Source organism: Labeo rohita, chromosome 16 (genome assembly GCF_022985175.1).
Source record: "Labeo rohita strain BAU-BD-2019 chromosome 16, IGBB_LRoh.1.0, whole genome shotgun sequence".
Classification (NCBI taxonomy): Eukaryota; Metazoa; Chordata; class Actinopteri; order Cypriniformes; family Cyprinidae; genus Labeo; species Labeo rohita.
In genome coordinates, this window is record NC_066884.1 from 6,741,571 (window position 1) to 6,757,788 (window position 16,218).

At 29.2% G+C, this 16,218-nt stretch overlaps 1 protein-coding gene across 5 annotated transcripts in view; it reads left to right on the forward strand.

The window, feature by feature from the left end:
- The window catches only part of rims2a (regulating synaptic membrane exocytosis 2a), a 197,545-nt gene that overhangs the window by 171,656 nt on the left and 9,671 nt on the right, over positions 1-16,218 (forward strand). The window lies entirely within an intron of this gene.

Sequence of the window (16,218 nt, forward strand, 5' to 3'; positions counted from 1 at the left end):
TATTGTGCTTAAACAGTCAAATGCAAGTAAGTTTATGTTAAAAACACAAATGAGTTACAAATTCAGTCGGTTTTGTCTTTGAAGGTAAACAGGTGGGAAAGAAATTGCATGTTTATGTTAGTTCTGTATGGCAGCAGCGTAATATACAGTAAACAAATCAATAAATCCACTGCTTTTGTCTCCTCAGAGGCTGGGACTCTAAATTGTGTTCTGTGCTCGTCTGTGCAGTGCAATGGGTGGAAATATGCATATTAAGGGGCGGTAATATTATAATAAGATCCTCTTCCTACGTCACGGTGGAAGCGAAATCTGAGTGGCTCAAAAAAAAAAACCCAGAAAATGTCACATTTTCTGGGTTGGTAGATGCACCGAGTACCTGATTATAGCACTTGAACATGGAAAAAGTCAAATTTTCATGATATGTCACCTTTAAGAAAAGTTTGAAATGACTTTATGAAAATATCGAAATCTGACTTTCAATTGCTAGCAGCTTTTGTTAAATTTGAGCATCAGATTTAAACAAAAACCTCTATTTTGTTTTGCTGTTTAGAAGAAACAATTGAGATATTGAGAGTCTCTCATTTTTCTTTCCTGTGGGAAGATACTAAAGTACTAAAGATCTCACATCCACAGCCTGAGCATCCCTCTCTCTCTCTCTCTCTCTCTCTTTCTCTCTCTCTGCAGTGTTATAATAGATTTTCAAAAATCCCACAGGCTCCTAATGCATCCTGGGAAAGTTGAAACCGCTGATGTGCCCATCAGTGTTATCGATGTAATCTTATCCATGTGCCCTCAGCCTTCACTTTCGAGTTCGACCAATTCGACCATTCTCATGGAGGGCTCATATGCTGCAGGAGCGAGACTCGTCCGAATATTTCCCGGACTAGGAAGTGTTTTTTCACTCTAGGTGCCACTGAGGCTAGCACAAGCTATAGAATCTCTTATTAAGTATACAATAAAATAACTTGCACTCTTAAAAAAATAAAGGAACTTCTGTTGCATCATTATGAAAACATCCTATGCTTTATTTTTAAGAGTGTAAATTAAGAATTTGAAAATTCCAAGGTTTTTGCATGAGAAAGCCTTTTTGTGAATTAATCTGGTTGTCCATGTGCAGAGGGTGTTGGGTGTTTTATTGCTGCATGTGTTGGGCTTCATTTTATACTGAAGGTGTTTGATTTTTATTGTCCAAACACATACACGTGCCATTTAAAAATAATTTCTTTTAATTACTGCCAACCTCTTGTCATTTTTTTTATAGATGATTTTCCATGCTGTATGTTTATCTTCAGATTAATGCTGTGTGTTAATTTGCAAACAGTGTGGTTTGGGAAACAGACAGTTTTGTGCCCACTTGAAAAGCTTCATTGAGTGGCTCTTAAAAACCTTTCCTTAGAAATGAGTTTGAGGCAGAGCAGAAGGGACATGAGATGAGTAGACGGCGTGCACTCGGCACGGGCAGATGGCGGGTAATGCGGCGTCGCAGGGGACGGACCCGTCTTGGCGGCCTGCTTGTTTAACTGAACCAGATTAGGATGGCAGATACACACTACTCTGCTTCCTATGAATACAGTACACTTTGGTGTCGCAGTTTTTAAAAACATTTGGTAACTTTAAAGCCGCATTTTTGTGTCTTGACAAAAGTTGTTAATAAACTATTGTCTAAGATAAAATTAAAAATAGTATCTGCCCTTTAAATGGTGAATTCTGGCCTGTCCTATTTTATTTTATTTTATTTTATTTTATTTTATTTTATTTTATTTTATTTTATTTTATTTTATTTTATTTTATTTTATTTTATTTTTAAGTTAATTGTAGTTTTTTATGCTTGATTTTTTTTTTTAGTTCAAACTGATTTAAAATACATGTGAAAAAAATCGCATTAAATTTACTTGCCCATCTGAAGTGACCTGGCTAACAACCTGATTATGTGTTTATATTGATGAATTGTCTAAGATAAAATTAAACTAGTATGTTTGTTTGCAAACTGCTAGTATCTGCCCTTTAAATGGTGAATTCTGGCCTGTCCTATTTTATTTATAATTTGTCTTTTATTTTAATTTTTTATTATATTTAATTTTTTTTTATTTTATTATTATTATTATTTTTTTTTTTTTTTTAAGTTTTTTTAAGCTTAATTATTTTTTTTAAATCAACGCTTAGTTCAAACTGATGTAAAATGGCCTGTCCTATTTTTTTCTATCTATTATTTTGTTTTATTTTATTTTATTTTTTTTTTTTTATTAATTGTAGTTTTTTAGTTGTTTATATTGATGATATATATACTGTAGCTTTGTTACTATTTTAATGATAAAATTATTTATTTATTTATTTATTGGTTGACATACAAATGCCTCAGCTAATCACAACACAAGGAACGGCCCAAAATATTAAAGTACCTCTACCTTTTCTTTGTGGAACCTCTAAAACAAAGATAGTTTTAGGCGTAAAGCTGAAATTAAAGGATTAGTTCATCTTATAGTTTCAATTGTCATCATTTACTCACTCATTTTAGGTATTTTAATAATAATTTTATTATTAATGAGAATGTTAAAATAAATAAATAAATAAATAGGATAAGTAATAATAAAAAATATTTTATTTTATTTATTTAATTATTTTTTTATTATGATTTTTAGAGATGTAGCAATTCACTCAACTCACAAGGCTTTACAATACTGATTTCACAGTACGATTTTCTCACAAATTATGCTACAGAAAACATCTGCACAGAGCAAAAACTACACGGATTGAATGAAAATGCACATTCACTCTCTGACAGCAGGTGGCGCTTATGGAACAGCAGCGATACAGCGTTTCCTTTGTTACCGCTGTAAACAAAGCAGCACTGAGCTTATAAACTACTTTAATATGCATTATACAGAGGCAAGATAAAAAGAAAATACCATCTTTTCTAAATACAGTCAGTTCCCCTAATGCATACATTCATCGCCACGTATTTATAGCTATTTTCAACCGGCTCATAGTGTATTGTTAAAAATACTATATTTTCCCAGTGTATTATATTTATGTAACACACTGGGACCTAGCAGACCTCTGGCGCTGTTGAGAGCAACGCTCACATGCAAAGTTGTCTTCACACAAGTGTGTTTGCAAATTGTAAGTAACATGAGGTTAAACAGACAGAGGGTTCAGACAGACAAGTTTCAGCTTGTAACTTTTGGAGCTTGTCCCAGGAAAGGTTACGCGGAACTTGACACGATCAGAATTGTTCAGACTGACCTGACGTAACAGCATATGAAACTCATCGTCTGCTAGAACAAACATTCTGTACTCTTAATGAACATCACATCAGCTTCTTATTGCCACACTTAAGAAATTTGTTTCCATATAATCACATGCCTCTGACATTCACAGATTTAAAACTGCTGGATGCCATTTCCGATGCTGAATACCTTGTTCTATTTATTTGCAAAGTAAATAATTTATTGATCAGTTTCCTAAAGAAACTAAATAATGTGGTATTTTAAAATACTTCTAATTTGAGCCAGACCTTAGCATTAGACATAAAGCTGACCTTTAAGGAAAAGTTCATCTAATAGTTTCAATTGCCATCATTTATTCACTCATATTTATTATTTTATTTTATTTCATTTTTTTTAAATGTATTTTTTTTTTTATTTGTATATTTTGTAATATTTTGTAGCTTTGTTGTACAATTGTACAATTGTTAATTTAATTAATTAATTTATTTTATTTTTATTTATTATTGTTATTTTTTTTAATTATTGGTTGCCTCAACTAATCAGAACACAATTTTACACATATATATATATATATATATATATTAGTTTTAATATTTATATTGTCTAATATTTGGTAGGTTTATTATTATTTTATTTTATTTATTGTAGCTTATTTTATTTTATTAATTTATTTTTGTTTTTCAAAAGCATTTTTTAGTTTTTTATATATATATATGTATATATATAATATAGCTTTTTTATGTAGCTTTTTTACTATTTTTATTTATTTATTATTGGTTGAAATACATCAACTAATCAGAACACAGGGGACAGCCCCCAAAATACCACAGTAACACACTTATATTTTTGGGTTAATTTTCCCAAACATTTTGGTACGTGGTACATTTAAAATATTTTTATTGGTTGACATACACATCTCAATAAATATATTTTTATATATATTTATTATATTTTATATATTTTCATATACACTAAACATACACTAATCAGAACACAAGGAACAGCCCAAAATATTACAGTATAGTCTTATCAGTAAATGAGTCATGCCCTCATTTACTGATAAGAATCCACCTACATAATTATTGTAAGTGTTGAACACAGACACTGAACATGATCTAATTAAGTAAATTGTCCTAAATTGCCATTAACTGCATTAGACATTTAGTACTCCCACAAGGTAATAAGTTTAATTTTGCGGAAGGCATGTATGGTGAATTGTGGCTGTAGAAAGTAGCACATGAGTATCTTCCGCTGTGACAAACCCAGTTACCTGACACAAAACAGAGCAAGTCACATTCTTTGTAGCCATGGAGATCTGTGCAAACGGCAGCTTTTCCTCTGATCCGATTTTCCACGGCCCCCTCTCACCCCCGAACTAGATGTTATGCAAATGAATGGCTCTCAGAATGTGGAATGTCGCCCGGCCGTGTTCCGTCGATCTTGGAAATGAGCAAAACTATGTGGAGATGAAGCGGTAATTCATCTTATTCTGAGCTCTGATCTCAGCGCTGTACTATGGCTTGAGGAGGATGTAATTGGTCTCAGTGGGGTTTTGCGAGTATGTGTGGCCGCAGATAAGCCGGCTCAGTTCTCTTGTAGATCTTGTCTGGTGGATGCGCTGGATACGCACATTGTCACGTTTCTTCTGCGGACATCATGTTCGCCAAACCATAAATTTAGTGTTTGGAGAAGAAGTTTTATTCAGACTTGGCCTTTTAAGAACTTCTTCAAAAGCAAATGCTGTTCTAAATCTGGGATCAGGTTGAGTTATTTAAAAAGAGGCCACTATTTTAATGTTTGAGTTCCGAGTTTTGAATTTTATTTGACACAAAAAAATGAAGAAAAAAAACCCACTTACAACCCATTTGTCAAGGATAACACAAAGTTATAAAAACATTTCCTTTCCAGTCCTAAAATTACAATACAAAAAAATAACTAAAACAGTTTGAAAATGTTTTCGCTGCTTGAAATAAAGCTGAAATAAAATATAAAAAGAAAAAAAATAGAAATGTTGCCTTAGATTAAGTTAAAGTACTAAAATTACTGAAATTAAAACAAAAAAAGAAAAAAAAATAGAATTAAAAAATCTAATAAAAATTCACATAAAATTACTAAAATATATTAAAATATATTATACTAAATAAAATATAGTTATACTAAAATAACATTAAAACTGAAAATATAAACTAAAACCTAAAACCATTAATAAATACTGTATTAATATGTTAACTTACATTTTCAATTTCAGAATGCTTGTGTATTGAGTCTTTATTGGCTTGCTTATGTTGCCTTAGATTGTTGAATTACTAAAATTACTGAAATTGAAACATTTTTTTAAAAATCTAGTAAAAATTCCAAAGCACATAAAATTACTAAAATATAAATTAACATTAAAACTGAAAATATAAAATAAAAGCTAATTCAAAACATTAATAAATACTTTAATAATCCATAAACTTGCATAAACCTTCAATTTCAGCATGCAAAACTTATACTGTATATTAAGTGTTTATTAGCTTACTTGCTTGTGTTGCCTTACATTGTACTAAAATTACTGAAATTAAAGCAGAAAAAAAAAAAATAAATAAATAAAATGAATAAAACTGAAAATATAAAAAAGCACATAAAATTACTAAAATATAAATTAACATTAAAAATGAAAATATTAAAATAAAAGCTAATTCAAAACATTAATAAATACTGTAATAATACGTACACTTACATAAACTTTCAGATTCAGAATGTAAAACTTGTACTGTGTATTGGGTCTTTATTGGCTTGCTTATGTTGCCTTAGATTAAGTTAAAGGACTAAAATTACTGAAATTACAACAAAAAATGTCAATAAGAAATATATATATATATATATTTTTTTTTTTTTTTTTTTTTAAATATAGTAAAAATTCCAAAAACAAAATAAACATTAACACTACAAATATAAAAATAAAAGCTCATTAATAAAATACATTAATAAATACTGTAATAATACATAAACATCCATAAACTTTCAATTTCAGAATGCAAAACTTGTGCTGTATATTTTAAATATAGTCTTTGTTGGCTTGCTTGTTTGCTTATCTTGCCTTAGATTAAGTTAAAGTACTAAAATTACTCAAATAAAAAACAAATGTACTTTTTTTAATTAAAAAAAGAATAATTTCTTACAAATTAAATATAAACATTAAAACATTAAAAGTGAAAATATTCAAAGAAAGGCCAGTTCAAAAGATTAATAAATACTGTAATAATATATAAACTTTCAATTTCAGATTGCAAAATTTGTACTGTATATTGAGGGTTTTTTTTGTCTTAAAATTACTGAAATAAAAACTAAATAAATAAATAATAAAAAAAAAATCTAACAAATATTCCAAAAGCTCATACACTTACTAAAATATAAATTAAAATTGAAAATATAAAAATAAAACCCAATTCAAAACATTAATAAACATTTATTCTGTATATTGAGTCTTTATTGGCTTGCTTGCTTATTTATCTATTTAAGTATTTATTTTATTTTTTTGTATATGTAGCTTTCTACAACTCATGAATAGGCACATTTTCCATACTGTATGAACAAATGTAAGAACAGCAAAAATTATCAGAGAAAGGGTGATGGGAAATGTATCATAAATAGTTAAATGATCATTTCTGGTGCAAAAAGAAACCGCATATAAGCACTTTAAATGAATATAAGCACATTTGGATCTAGGAATGTGTATATGAAGTGGCTGTCATAGGAAAAATCCAAGTCATTAATAATAATGAGACCGTGCCTTCACATAGGATTAGACCACACAGTCTCATGAATAATTACGAGACGCTGCAGACTCATCGCTGACTTCAAACCCAGAAGAACTGAACAGAATAAACAGAATGGAAGTGTGTTATAGTGTTTTGTGACCCTTTACCGAACTCTCACCATGGTAACATACTTTTACCAAGAAAGAAAGAGATTTCCAGGTCTCACACAATGACAGAAGTCATTTGAGTAATCTAAAAAAAAATAAAAAATTAGTTGCGTGAATGTAATTAAGCGCGTTTTCTCTCTCTTCATAAAGCATGTGTTATTTTGGCTTTTTAAGGTCAGGTCATGATTATCGTCATGGGTTTATTTCCCTTCATTGGTTATAAAGATAAAGATAATGCATATCTGCTGGAGTGTCACCATGGTGACAGAGATGATCAGATGCTGCGCTGCTCTGCTGAATGAACCAGATTCACAAAGACACAATGTTGACACAGTTATGATCTGCCTGTGCTTTTATTAAATATACTTGGCTTTTGCAGTTTTAGCTCCTGCCATTTAAACTGACCTTTTAATGGATGTCTGTAAGCTAAATATTATATTGCAACACAGCATATTGTTGTATTTTGTGCACTTTTCAGTATCATGAAGGCCACCCTCTCTCTGCTGCTTTCTTTTAAAGTTCGCCCAAAAATGAAAAGTTGCTAAAACTTTGCTCACCTTCAGGCCTTCCAAGATGTGATTTTGTTTCTTCATTGGAACAGATTTGGAGAAACTTCCCCAATTCTCCCAACTGCGAAATTTTTTTTCTTGCAATTGCGACTTTATAGCTTTTAACTTTTTTTTATAGCTTTTTATAGCTTATAACTTTTTTTCTCACAATTTTCTAGTATATCAGAATTGCAAAAAAATTGAATTCTGACTTTTTCTTGCAATTCTGGTGTTTTTTCACACATTTCTGACTTTTTCTTACAATTGCATGACATAAACTCCCAGTTGCGAAAAAATAGTCAGAATTACGAGATAACTTTTTCTCTGAAATGCAATTTATTTTATCTTCCAATTCTTTTTTTTCTCGCAATCGTGAGTTTGTCTTGCAATTCTGACTTTTTCCTTGCTATTGCAAGTTTATATCTCACAATTCTGACCTTCGTCTCGCAATTCTGACTTTTTTTCTCACAATTTTCTAGTTTATTAGAATTGCAAAAAAAGTCAGAATTGCACGATTAAAAAATCGCATTTTGCAAATTTTTTATTTTGCCATTCTGACTTCTTCTCACAATTGTTTTTTTTCACGCATTTGACTTTTTCCTCACAATTGCATGATATAAACTCCCAATTGCAAGAAATAGTCAGAATTACAAGATAACTTTTTCTGTAAAATGCATTTTTTTTTTCCCCAATTCTGACTTTTTCTCGCAATTGTGAGTTTGTCTTGCAGTTCTGACTTTTTTCTTGCTATTGCGAGTTTATATGTCACAATTCTGACCTTCGTCTCGCAATTCTGACTTTTTTTGTCTCGCAATTTTCTAGTTTATCAGAATTGCAAAAAAAGTAAGAATTGCACGAATAAAAAAATTACATTTTGCTAATTTTTTATTTTGCTGTTCTGACTTTTTCTCACAATTGTTTTTTTTTTTCACACATTTGATTTTTTTCTCACAATTGCATGATATAAACTCCCAATTGTGAGAAATAGTCAGAATTTAGAAAAGAAAAACTTTTTTTTATCTTCCAATTCTGACTTTTTTTCTTGGAATTGCGAATTTGTCTCGGAATTCTGACTTTTTTCCCTTGCTATTGCAAGTTTACATCTCACAATTCTGACTTTTTCTTGCAATTTTCTAGTGTATTAGAGTTGCAAAAAAAAAGTCAGAATCACAAGATTAAAAAAAAAAAAAAATGTTTTGCAATTTTTTTTCTTCCGTTTTTCATGCATTTCTGACTTTCTCTCACAATTGCATAATAACTCCTGATTGCAAGAAATAGTCAGAATTCTCGCAATTCTGACTTTTTGTCTTGCAATTGCAAGAGTACATCTCAAAATGACTTTTTTCTCACAGTTCTGAGTTTCTATCACAATCCAACATTTTTCTCGCAATTCTGATGTTTTTTCAGATTTTTTTCTCAGAATTGCAAGACATATATTTCAATTCTGACTTGACTCGCAAATGCATATTATAAAGTCAGAACTGCGAGATATAATTTTGACAAAAAATGTCACAGTTATGAAATATACACGTAACTCTGTGGAAAAAATGTCATAACTGCTAAATGTAAACTCACAATTGTGAGATAAAAAGTTGCAATAATTTTTTCTTTTCTGTTCAGTGGTGGAAACAGGCTTTCATAGTTTTCACTCTGTGCATATTTTTCTCCTGACATAGTAGATATGTAAACATGTGAGGTCATGCATTAATGTGGTTAGGATTTCAGCTACGTTTCCGGAAATGGTCTTGGTGGATTGTGGAAGAGTAGTTCATTTGATTAATTCGTTAACATAGCATGTAATTAATTTGGTTTTCAATACTGAATCGATTGACTAACATTAGTTTTATCATATGTTACACCAAGGAGGTCTTGCATTTCAACAGAATGTTTTTGTAGTATGTGTTCATATTTTCTGCTTAAGTTGCATCATCTCTAAAATATTGTAGTGCAGCTGCTTTCTCAGTATTTATTTGATGCCACTGTCAAAGAACTTGACGCACGCGACTTACAGTCAGTCTTTGTTTATTGTGTCTTCTGACTTTGAGTAAATGCCTCATGAATGTGTCTGTGTTCAAAGATGGACTTCCTTATTTTAAAAACAAGCTCATGAGAAATAGTCCAGTGATCCTGTTCCTCATCTGACACTTGAGTTACTAAGTGGTTGAGGGGAAAAACCAAAGTATCTTCACTTTTTTTTTTTTTTTTTTTTCTGAGTTGTGATGATGACCATGTATAGACAATATTATTTCAATCTCAGCTCTGCCGAATTCATCTTTTTACACCTGCATGTTTTTTTTTTTTCCTATATCTCGATCACAGTCGTATAGTTATTGTTTATGCAGACTGTCAGTAAGCTGCACAGATGCCAGTTCTTTCAATCTGAGCTGTTAGTAAAGCACTATAGAGTTTATTCTGATTCTGTCTTATCTTTCTGTCTTTCTCCATCTGTCCACACACTGACAGAGGAAGTGGTCGTTCCTCCATCTGTATCGCCTGTCTCTTGATTAGACGTGTTAAGAGAATGAAAGTGTGAGGTTTATCACTTCACAGCTGACAGAAAGACATTATATCTATTTAATGTTATTTGATGGTTTTCTAGAGGTTAATCTCATGAAAACTGTCAAGAAATGTAAGAAACTTGTAAAAAATCAATGACAGTTTGCAGGATTTTTTTCCCCATTCTTTCCATCATATTTCACATCAATAACAACATTTTTTCCCCATTTTGACATGATTTAAATGACAATTAAGTGCTTTTCCGTCTAAGGTTTCATTATAACTTATCTAAAAGGTATTACCTAATATAATATGTATTCATTTTATTATTATTATTATTATTATTATTATTATTTAATTATTTTTTTACTTTTTTATAAAAAGTGCAATTAAGAATATATATGTTGATAGTATTGGTTATACTGAATTTAGATTGATAACAATCATCATCATTATCATCATCATCATCATTATTATTATTCACATTATTATTCACATTATGGTAATGAGAGTTTTGGGGATCTGCAAAAAATCTTTATGATCCTAAAAACCAGGCATGATTTTCTCAGTGCAAAACGTTTTATTTTATTTAGTTTAGTTTAGTTTAGTTTAGTTTAGTTTAGTTTAGTTTAGTTTGTTTGTTTATTTATTTATTTATTTATTTATTTATTTATTTAAGAAACAGGCATGATTTTCTCAATGCAAAAAATATATATATTTTTTTATTTTATTTGATCTTATAATGACATGATTTTCTCGGTGCAAGTATATTTTTTATTTATTTATTTATTTATTTATTTTATAATGGCGTGATTTTCTCAATGCAAAACATTTTTTTTTTTTTTTTTTTTTTTTTTTTTTTTTTTTTTATAAGGGCATGATTTTCTCAATGCAAAACATTTTATTTTATTTTATTTATTAAAAACAGGCATGATTTTCGCAATGCAAATTTTATTTTATTTTAATTTATTTTATAATGGCATGATTTTCTCAATGCAAAACATTTTATTTATTTTTTTATTTTTTATTTTATAAGGGCATGATTTTCTCAATGCAAAACATTTTATTTTATTTTATTTATTAAAAACAGGCATGATTTTCGCAATGCAAACCATTATATTTTATAATGGCATGATTTTCTCAATGCAAAACATTTTATTTATTTTATTTTTATTTATTTATTTATTTTTGATTATCAGTCGATGATAATCAAAGATGATAATTTTGTTGAATTTTCTGCAGATTTCAAGTTCCGGTTCTGTGGAAATCTGCAGTGCTTTCTTAAGAGCCCCTGTATTAATGAGTGTTAGTCATTCTGAAGTGGTGTGGCTTGACACAGTGCAGAAATGAATGCAGGTATTAGAGGATGTAAACATGCCGTTAAGTAGAAATGTTTATCCGCGCGCACACTCGCATACACACGACCGCCTGTCTGAACTGGTCAAAACAGCATCAGTCTCACGCGCTGTTGCCCCATCTCACGGCTTGCTGCCAGGTCATTACATATCTGTGTTTTTCCCGCACGTGACTTTCTTTAAATTCCCGTAATATGAGATGTTCTCATCTCTCAGGCATAAGCAGACTGTCCGTGCTTTCATGGGTTTTGTTTTCATGCTCACGTTGAGTGCCAGTTAATTTGAGGCTTCTGGGACTATATAGATGGCCTCTAATAATCTGAAAAGTGGGTCGATGTGGACATCATAATTCATAATGGGTCAATTCAGTCATATTTGTAAAGATTTTTCAGGTGTTTTAAATATACTAATTCAAAAGATTTGTAATGTTTTTTTTTTTAAAGAAGTTTCTTAAATATTATTTATTTGATCAAAAATGCATAAAAACTATTTTATTATTACAATGCATATTTTTTAAATATTTTAAAATAATTTATTCCTGTGATGCAATTCTGAATTTTCAGCATCATTAAAACACTTTTCAGTGTCACATGATCCTTCAGAAATCATTCTAATATGCTGATTTATTATCAGTGTTGAAACAGTTGTGCTGTTTAATATTTTGTTGGAACCTGTGATACTGTTTCAGGATTCTTTAATAAATAAAAAGTTAAAGCAAATATTTTGTAACAATGTAAACTACCATTTAAAAGTTTGTGGTCAGTAATTTTTTTTTTGAAAGAAATTAATACTTTTATACCACACTGTAAAAAGATTTCACCAGTTTCAGCTTAAAAACTTAAGTTCAGCAGCTGCCTTCAAATAAATGAGTTAAAATGATGTGTACTTTTAAGTTGATTTAAATTGTGAGCTGAAATTTAAATCAAATAAAAAATTAATGCAGCTGCTACACTTAAGTTTTTAAGTTGAAACTGGTGAAAACTTTTTGCAGTGCGAAGATGTTAAATTAATAAAAAGTGATAGCAAAGACTTAAATTGTGAGAAAAGATTTCTATTTTAAATAAATGCTGTTCTTTTAAACGTTTTACTCATTAAAGAATCCTGAGAAAAGCATCACAGGTTCCAAAAAAAAATATTAAGCAGCACTGTTCTTTCCAACATGGATAATAAAAGTAATAAATCAGCATATTAGAATGATTTCTGAAGGATCATGTGACTCTGAAGACTGGAATAATGATGCTGAAAATTCAGTTTCGCATCACAGGAATAAATAATATTTTAAAATATATTAAAATAGAAAACCATTATTTTAAACTGTAATAATATTTCGCAATATTACAGTTTTTTCTGTATTTTATCAAGTAAGTGCAGCTTTGATGAGCATAAGATAATTCTTTAAAAAACATTAAAAGTCATCACTTTTAAACAGCAGTGCAGATATGGAATTTTTTTTTTATGTAAAGATAATGTATACAAAATAAATAATCTCATATTATAGGAATGTTTTTATTTATTATTTTTATTTTAAAATTATTATTATTTTTTATTTATTTATTTTTTACATTAGTATATATATATATATATATATATATGTGTGTGTGTGTGTGTGTGTGTGTGTGTGTGTATTTAGATACAAATTTTCGAATTCTGTGGTGAAGGTAAACTAGTCCTGAGTAACATTTGCTCTTCACTTCATAGTGGTTCTAGTAGTTCTACATGATTGACTATTGACATTTTTCCAAATAATGAGAATGTAGGCCAGTTGAAGCAGAAGCACATAAACCATTTACTGAATGACTGTGACCAGCTTACGTAGATGAATGCTTGTTTTTGCAGAGGGAAAACATTATAAAGAGGCTTTTTCTTTTGAAATGCAAATAATAAAGTGGTTGTTGCACAAAGGAAGCTTTTGTACAGCTTGTCCAGTGATGTGATATCTGTATTTTGTAGTAGTAGCCTGTAGAGTAGGTGGCTGATTGTTTGAATACACTGATTCATAAATGTTTTCCTCTAATCTGCACTTTTGACCTCTTATGACTGATCGTGTTTACTACATTTGGTTTATATTGCAGTCTTAAACTGCACATATGTGAATCAGGAATCATTAATCAACATTTCCTACAATTAAGTCATGTGCTTGGTATTAGCTAAACTGCTTGCAATAGAGGAGTTTTAGAGATTTATCAAATCAGACTTCCTTATGTGGTAACCCAGGGGAAAATTTTGTTTTGCTCTTTCATAGCTCAGGAGATTTTTTTTGAGTTTGGTTGTGCTTCAGACTCAGATTGTTCAGTTTGTATGTGGGTCACTTGAATTTTCATTTGACTTAAGCATTTAATACATAGGGTGTTTAAAAACCATCTTCCTTTCTCTGGCTGTCAGTCCTGCTGAGTTTCACAGTGAAATGTCTAGTTTAGACTTGTTTAGTCACTGTGCCATAATTGTCTGCTTCCTTCCTTTCGCTGTATTGTGTTATGAGGGTTTTGAGACGTCACCTCTGCCCCCTGTGCTGTTTCACGGCTCCAGAAGACTCGCGTTTGGCTGTGAATCAGGATGAGAGTGCGTTCTGGCTGGTTCGGGAGTAATGGTACACTCTGTTATGTTCTTCATGTCTGCTAGAAGATATTCAGACCTCACAATGAAAAACACCCATAAACAAGTCAACATGAGTATCATAATACATCAGAGTAGTACTGGATACCAGATCATAATAGCGACAGGTATAAAATGCATACTCGGATATCTGTGTGTGTGTGTATATGAAACATTGAGATTTTAAAATGTTGCAAAAACTCTAATATTTTAAAAATAGTATAACAAATGTAAAACAACAGTTTTCTATTGTAACATATTTTAAAGTGTATTTTATAAAACACAATTTATTCCTGTGATGCAAAGCTGAATTTTTTTTACTCCAGTATTCATTGTCACATGATACTTCAGAAATCATATTTATTTATTTATTTTATTGATTGATTGATAGATAGATAATATATTTGATAATATATTTTTCAGATAATATTTAAATATTTTCTTCTTTCTTAAGCACAGTCATAAAGGCAAACTTTTTTCAACTTTTTTATTGTATTTTATTTTGTTTATTTTTTATACTTGAGGGGGAAAAAATGCACAAATTTGTTATTAGTGCCACTGATTGAAAATACTGGTTGAAATTATTTTAATGATCATGAACTTATTCCATTGAATAAGAAATAAAAATCTAATGTGTACGTTGTTTAAAAAATACATTATATATTGGATTTTCCTCACCACTATCTCTTTACATTCATTATTCTAATAGTACAATAGTAGCATAACAAAGAAAAGTTATTTAATGCAATGTACATGTTTTTCAGATAATATTTTATTTATTTATTTAGAGAATATATTTGAAAATAAAAAACTGTATTATTAGTGCCACAGGTTGCAAATCTAATAATCATGATCTTATTCCATTGAATAACAAATAAAAATCTAATATGCACATTGTTTAAAAAAAAAATAAAAAATGATTTATTCGATTTTCCACACCACTGTCACCTTTTGAATTTCTCTTCACAATTATTCATCTAATATTAGCAATAATAGCAGAAAAGATTTATTTTTTATTTTATTTTATGCAATGTAAATATTTTACAGATAATATTTCAGTATTTTCTTCTGCCTTTAGCAGTCATAAAAAAGCCAATTATTATTTTATAATTTATTTATTTCATAACATTTGTATTTATTTTATTTTATTTTATTTTATTTTATTTATTTATTTTTTTTTTTAATATATATGAAGGGAGAAAAAATAATTTGGTATTATACATTATTTATTAGATTTTCCTCACCACTGTCACCTTATGAATTGAAATGTTTCTCTTCACATTTATTAATCTAATATTAAAATAATAGCAGAACAAAGACAGGTTATTTAATGCAATGTACAGTTTTTAAGGTAATATTTAAATATATTATTCTGCCTTTAGCACAGTCATAAAAAAGCCAATTATTTAAGTTTCGAAACAATTTTATTTATTTATTTATGGAACAACACCAGTTTTATAAATTTGTAAATATAGTATAAATGGGGCATTATTAATGAAAATTGTTTTAGGAAAGAGGTCCTTGGCATCAAAGACTGAGAATGTACATATTTTTTAGACAATATTTCAATATTTTATTCTGCCTTTAGCACAGTCATAAAAAAGACAATTATTTAGTTTTAGAAACCATTTTATTTATTTATTTATTTATTTATTTATTTATTTATTTATTTATTTATTTATTTATTTATTTATTTATTTATTTTTATTTTTGGAATAACACCAGTTTTATACATTTGCAAATATAGTATAAATGTGCTATTATTCATGAAAATTATGTTTTAGGAAAGAGGTCCTGGACATCAAAGACTGAGAATGTACATATTTTTCAGATATTTAAATATTTTATTCTGCTTTTTGTGCAGTCGAAAAAAAGGCAATTATTTAATTCTAGAAACATATTTATTTATTTATCTATGTAATAACACCTGTTTGTAAATATAGTATAAATGGGTCATTATTCATGAAAATGATGTTTTAGGAAAGAGGTCCTTGCCATCAAAGACTGAGAATGTACATATTTTTCAGATAATATTTAAATATTTATTTTGCCTTTAGCGCAGTCATATAAAAGCCAATTATTTAATTTTA